The sequence below is a fragment of the Montipora foliosa genome, chromosome 9 (genome assembly GCF_036669935.1).
Source record: "Montipora foliosa isolate CH-2021 chromosome 9, ASM3666993v2, whole genome shotgun sequence".
Taxonomy (NCBI): Eukaryota; Metazoa; Cnidaria; class Anthozoa; order Scleractinia; family Acroporidae; genus Montipora; species Montipora foliosa.
In genome coordinates, this window is record NC_090877.1 from 36,288,117 (window position 1) to 36,295,616 (window position 7,500).

Consider the following 7,500-nt stretch of genomic DNA (forward strand, 5'->3'; position numbering starts at 1 on the left):
AACTGATATCATTTTCCTGCGGTGACAGTGGGATAGCAGCACCTTTAATCTCCATTTAAAGGGTTTTCCCGTCAGCCATATCAACCGATTCCCTAGCCTGGCTCTTATGCGTTTGTTTGGATAGGAGTACAAGATGAAATGTTCCGGGTACAGACTTAGGGATCCCACCCAGGAATAGACGCCAACCATTTGTTCATTAATATTGGGTAGGAAGAAACGCGGCTTCTCCCTCGGAGCAATGGTTGACGCACACCCTTACGGGGTCTTCCTCTACGGTGGGCTCACAGGGAATTCTCTTTTGACGGATTGTTTGCTGTGTCTCTAAGCGCTCTACCTCGTCCATTTCCTGTCTCAGGCATTTTTCCTTTTACAACTTCTCGTCTCTTTCTTAATCATTCTTGCTGTCTTCGTCAGATTTTGTAACTGCGTATGTTTGTCTCCACAGCCATCCCTTGCTTTTATTGTGAGTGCGAAGGTTCGGCAGTAGTTGTGATGGGATGCAAGTCAAAATCACTGTCTTCCTGAACAGACGATACAGTGGACATACTCCGCGAGGTCAGGTACAGCCTAGCTTGGCTTAATTTGTGCACTTCACAATATTTCTGAACAGTGAACGGAAATATATTATCTTGCTCGTCAGTCAGTTTCGTTATGTTCTCTAGCTGAGAGTTAGCTACATCGAATTTCATCTCTGATTCTTGCCCATTGGAGGAAATGCCTCCAGCAAAAAAAAATTGCTGTGCACAAGCTATCACATCAATTTTCGTTGCCGTAGCGTCGACGTCTACTTTGCGTGTTCCCCCACCTCTAGACCATTGCACTGCTATGTAACGTGAATCTTTATAGCTGTAGTGCAACCAGCCATGTGAAATGCGACTGGTCTTTGACATCTTAGCATCGTTTTTCGGTTGTTGCTCCTCCTGTACGTTCTGGTCTGTGAATGGATGAGCATTAGGTATTGTTGTCCTTTTCCAATTCTTAGCATTTCAACCACTTTCACCTTCTTTTCTTCCAAGTCCTTATCACTTCTAAGCGTATCACCGTGTTTTGATAATGCAAAATGCCTTCAGGGAAAGGATGTCCGATCCCCCTTTGCGATCAACCCTAAATCAACAAGTAGCGAGTCGGGAGTATGGAAAAAAGATGCACAGTCCATCTAAAAAGGACAAGAAAAGAGAGATTGGTATAACAATGTCCATAACAAATACGCAGACAAATGATGCTGCCAGGTTTTAACCAAATGAATTAAGCTGATTTAACTTAAAGAAAACTACTGTTTTCTGTCAATTTGGCCCAGTAGTGTCAGGTATTTTATCAAGAAAAGTGGGAGACAATTGTAGTTAATTTGGTCCTTGCAGGACATAGGTTCAAACACCTTTACGGTTGAAGATCAAGAATTGCCAACTAAAAGGAAAAACATTGCTTTTGAGAGAATAGGCCAAATACAACATCACGACCATTACCTCTTCGCGTAAGAACTCGTTCAACACAGTTTCGCCGATGTCTCTGCTTTGCAGAAATTTCAATACCTACATCGGAGAAAGAGAAGATAGTTAACTAAAATATTTCGCAGTGTTTTCGTTGCATGCAGCAAGCGTTGATGAGGTAGAATCAGGCTCTACTTATCGCAAGCCCCCCTGATCAGGGCACTTAAAACGCTGGGGTAGGGTAGTGCCGCTGATACCTTCCAACCCGGACCCTGTTTAAGATAAAATCTTTTCATTTTAATACCCTATCTAAGAAGACCTTCTCATTTGGTCTAGCAGAATCGGTTAATAAACTCCACAAAGAAACAAACATACTTGTTTAAGACGCTACATATTAAACATGTTCTCTCTGTTTAAGACGGGAGACCTTGAAAACCACAAGGGACTTTACCTCTCATGAAAATGAAAGTAGAAAACACAATAGAGAAGGTTTCCTTCTGTGGCCATGTGAACGGGCCATTGAACTTCGGCAACATTATAGACGAATGCTGCAACCTTATCAACACTATCAGCTCCCACTTTTTGAGGTGACGAACTTTGATTCGTTTCTCCCCTAGTTTGGAGTTCATATTTATGTGTGACCTTTTTTTCAAATTCCACCAGCTCTTTTCCTATACTACAGCAAAATAAAAGGAAACTAACCGTGCCCATTCTCCCGCCTAATAAGCTTAGGCTAAATTTAGGGTGAGTTCCTTTCGGAGAATCCAAAAACAGATTTTTAATCTAAAAATAGATTTTGCCTTCCTTTCGGCAAATCCAAATTTAGATTTTTAATCTAATGAATCTTTTCTGGATAAAGATTCACTGGATTTGAAATCCGCGAATCAAAATCCGGATTTTCGGATTTGTGTTTTGTTCCGTTCCTTTGGCATTGGATTTGAAACTAATCTCATTGACCAGCGGTATTTTTTGCAAGAGTATGTTTCGTGACGGTTTGCTTTGCGCCGCCATTGCTATAGTTTGGGATTTGGAACAACGTTCCAAGTAAGTAACAGTTTATTTTCATTACTGCAGCGTCAAATATTTCTTAAACGTGCAAAAGACAGCGTTTAAAGGTGTATTCTGTCATAAAATCCATGGAGGTAGCTGCCTGCGAATTCTTTTTTCGTGATTCATAACATTGGTACGTTACCAGTAAAAAGTGTTAATTTCCACTTTAAATGTTCGTCTAGCAAGAGTACTTGGAGCCATCTAGCGTTAATAAAGTTCACGGGATACAGCAACGCTAGCCTGCTACCTCCTTCTTTTTTTGAACGAAGATCAAAACTGAGCAGTTTACAGTTTTTCCAATGTCATTTCGATTTGTCCCCTTTCTTTTAGAGCATACTTGGTACCACTTTTTGAGTAAGGAGAATGGTGTTCAAACTAACTATCCACAAGGCCGCATTCCAAGCCCTTTGCCTGATGATCAACAGAGCTTAAGGGAGAACTGTAGTGTAAGTCCTATGCACGACTTCCTGATAGTTCCAGGTGTAAATCACTCAAAAGAGATAGCAAATACACAGATTGGTGCTCAACAAAGCTCAAGCCGCAGTCGAAGCCCTGTGCAGAGTTCCTTACCAATGATGGATATAGCCTCTACCTCAGGTTGCAGCACTATCCAGCTTCAGGACGGTGGTAGCAAATCTGATGGATCAAAGAAATACTGGTCCAGAGCTGAAGTGTTAGGATTGTTGCAAATCTATGGCAAGGAAAGGTCCAGCTTTAAATATCCTAAAATTAAGAAGAAATTGATTTGGAAAGCAAATTGGAGAGGAAAATGAAATCTATGGGTTTTAAGGAGTTGGATCCTAGTCTGAGACAAAGTTCAAAAATTTAAAGAGAACTTGCATGACATGTATTTATCACAACAATAAAAGTGTTAACAACCCAATGAGGAAATGTACATACTATGATGAAATGAATGAGTTATTTCATGATGATGACACAGTTACATCTACTGCTCTTTGCTGCAACAGGAAAGGTACTAAGAAAAGAGTAAATGGAGAAGAGTATGTCGACAGTATTGTGTCAGTAGTTTCAGATTCAACTAATGAAATTGAGTCAGTCAGCTCTGATGCGGAGGACGACAAAATGCCAAAGAAAAAGAGAAAAGTTGCAAAGCCAAAGGACTTCACGCATGCTCGTGAAGAAAATGAGAAAGAAAGTTTGAACATTTGAAGAAATGCACAATGAAAAGATGGCATTTATGGGAAGGTTTCTCCAAGTATTTGAGAAATCAATTGATAAAAACTGAAGTCCTGTTGCTTTTTGAGATATTGCATTCTTTTCACAGAGATGTCAATCTCATTAGCTTGGTACAGTTCAAATTCATTTTACCTCTAGGGCTTATTCCTAACCAAAAATTACAATAGTCAAAATAGTCCATTTTATAGTTGTGTTAATGTGGACCACTTAATTTCCACACCCAACAGAAAAAGAATGGTAGGTTTCTCATAATTTGATTTCTTTATCGCCTTCTACCTCTGGGGGGAATACATCATCGTTATCGTCATCATCATCATTACCTTCATCATCAACTAAGAATTCATCAATGTCGTCCTCGTCAATTAGATATATATTATGTAAAACACACGAGGCAACAACAATTTCGGGAGCATCTTCTACACGATTAATTTCCATCTCCGTTTTTAATTTCCGGAATCTTCTCTTGAACAGAGCCAAAGATCTTTCAGCCACCATCCTTGTGAAGCTGTGCACAAAATTGTAACGTTTCTGTCACCTGGTTAGGCGACCGTTGGCCTTAAAGGGTGTCAGTTTCCAAGATTTAAGAGGATAAGCGGCATCACCAATGAGGTGGGTATTACCAGTGAACAACTGTGTAGGGTCTGCCTCACCGTCAAGGAAGGTGGGGTAGTTTCGAAACATTCTAGCGTTGTGAACTGACCCTGGATATCCACAAAAGACGTCCATGAATCGCATACTCGAATCGCAAATGACTTGAAGTTGAATGGAATAAAAGCCTTTCCTGTTTATGTACTTCTCAGGATTTTTGCTAGGCGCTTTGAAAGGTATATGGCAGCCATCGATCGCTCCCATCACTATAGGAAAACCTCTCATTTCCTCAAATGTGTCGTTTTCCTCTCTCACCCTTTGACCAGAATGAAAATCGATAAATCGCTGGGCCAAATTAACAGCAATCGCTTTAGAAACTCGCCTGTAAACTCAATAAGCACTCGTCCTCATCATGTCAAATCTATCTGCCACTGATCGAAGCTTTCGGGGTTTTCCAAGACCCATAAAGTTAAAAGTATTTGCTTTCGAAGTGGGATAGGGACTCTCCCACCTTGATGCAGTAAGGCAGGTACCACAGCTAGCAATGCTTCCACTGAGAACTCAACTGTTCGTTTTGACATCCGAAAGTGACTACGAAACGTCTGCAAGCTGTACTGTGGCACTGTACACTCTACTTAATTTTCAATTCTCACTCGCTTCTTCCTCTGTTCTGTGCGCGTAACGCCGGGACGCCATCATCGTTATTTGAATCACCCATCAAGTTCTCAATACTTTCATCACAGACCTTGTCAAGCATAACAACGCACATCATTTGTTTTGATGCCGCCATATTGAATACACAGATGTATGTGAGGTTGTCATGGTTAAAATCCTTTTTGAATATATTGGCCGAGACGAAACACTGCGTCAGATTAGCCACGAACATTTCACAAATATTTGACAATAGTTTTGCTTTTGTATACACCAAATTGGCACAGTACAAATATGTTGTAAAGATATATCTACTCAGGCACAAAACTTAAGAAAAGTTGGTAAAGTTCACATTTCCTACATGATTTTTGCACCCCAATGTAAATAGGGTTGTAAATATGGACTTTACCAGCTTTGCTTAAGATTTGCACCTAAGTAGGTATATCTTTGCGTCATATTTGCATTGTGCAATTTTGGTGTAAATCCAAATCAATTTTTTCATTGGCTTACATGGAGGAGTGGACGTACGGTCGATGACGTCATAGCCCAAACCAAAACTTCTCGCATCGATCGATGGGTTACCATATTTTCTTCTCCGTTATCATTAGATCACGGAATGTGGACTTCGGATTTCGGACTACGGAATTAAACTGGATATTGACCAAGATATTGTCACATACAAAAAATCATTTAAAAACTGTGAATTTGAAAGTCAATTGTCTAAATTCCTCGAACAAAGTGTAGGCTATCCGTAACCTCTTGTAGTAAATGCAATCAGCGAGTACATTGGTAAGAAAGAGAATCACGAGAGCTCTAAAAGATTCAACAAACGCACAACTTCCGTGTTGTCAATTTCGTTTGTGAAATGTCCTGAGCGCAGGAAAAGGAAACGAAGTACTCCCTCGATAAGTCTTGGTTTATTAAATATTCTTTATCGTCTCTTTGGTGATGTTACTAAATATATATTTTTTTAAATTATAACTAAATTGAAAAATTCTTCGTATGTTTCTTCCCTGAGAACAATCACGGAAGAACTGCGATTGTAAAAGAAGCATTATTTGATAAACACGCGGTGCACCTTCTGTACGGTGCGCGACCGGTACACAACGCAATCTCGTATACAGAGGCTAAGATCCCTTTGATCAGCGGAAGTGATTACGGCACTAATGAAACCCATGATAAGGCAAGCTATTGGGACGACATTGTACCCAATGGGGCCCGAGGCTGCTTGTGCCTTGTTTCGAAAATGATAAAACAATGATAGGCGACAACTCAATCTACTATCTATCAAATCCTTTTTTCATCATATTCATTACTTAATTGAATCAGAATAGGAATTACCTTCGTTGAAATTGAAAGTTGGAAGCTTAAGAAAACTACTGGTCAGCAATCAGTCTTAAGTTCCTTTAAGTTACCATTCTCAACATACCAAGTAAGATTATTATCTCCCCTTTTCACACAATCTTCACAGCTTATTTAACTTTATACCTCATACCCCCTTACAAACCTAGTTGGAGGTAAGTTACACACCTAGTTTTCGAGGGTTTTTTTTGTTTCTTTTACTCATGAACAGGAAAAAAAATTTCGTAACATACAGAACGGACCGAGTAAAGGAAGCTAGTAAGATATTTAATATATCCCTGAGGTAATAAGACGATTGGGAAAGGAAACTAGTTGAATTTAAGCGCAACGTTCAACTTTCCGGCAAAAATGATTGGGATGCGTAAAATGGCCACATTTTGCGTAGGCTAATACAGGTTCCTACATCGCTTCTTGAAAGACTCAATAAAGCTGTTTATCTTACGAAGTTTATCTCCGGGGACTTCCTCATCAGGGTCTACCACATGTAAAAAGGCCATGAGGGCTTTGTAACGTTTTCTACTTATGATACCCCTGGCCCACAACCCATTGTACAATGTCTTTGTACTCCAGTAGTTGGAGCATTCACCACCAACTTTGACAAGACCAAAATAAATGAGAAGGGCAATAAGCCTTTTGATCTCTTCATTCTTGGTGGCATTCCAACTGCCATCTGGATTGGTGTAGGTGGTACATTAGGTCTGCGCTACATGCCCCCAGGCATAAGTATCTGTGTGTTTCACAATGTCCCCTATAATATTTTCAGTGAAGAATAATATAAAAAACTCCAAAGCAGTGACCATGGACTGTCTAAGGAGAGGAGCATTCAAATGCAATCCGATAGTTCGCTGTGGACTGAAGGGGGGAAGCTGATGTTGTTGATCCTGGTCATATGAAAGGAAAGTATCAACATTGCTGGCTGCTGCAGCCCCACAACCACCACCTTGCCCACGTGCTGGTGCTCTACCTCTTGCTCGACCACCTGCAGGTGCAGCTGCAGCACGTCTACGGGGAGCTATAATAGCAATGATATAATTAGCCTTTATATTATTTGCTTCACACAAAGAAACAAAACTTATTACTAACTTGGACGTTTGCGAGGCCTATCACCATAGAACGAAGTAGTGGCCATGGGTTCTAGTGAACATCACAATGAGATGCAAGTCAATGTAAATATCCCAACGAAAGACTGATGATGATATAAAACAACTACAATGTTTGGGTTGCA

The 7,500-nt window shown here is 40.3% G+C and overlaps 1 pseudogene; it reads right to left on the reverse strand.

Annotated features, from left to right (window-relative positions):
- Positions 1–2,807: 2,807 nt before the first annotated feature.
- LOC137971778 (putative nuclease HARBI1) overlaps positions 2,808–7,500 on the reverse strand; it is a 6,592-nt pseudogene continuing 1,899 nt past the window's right edge.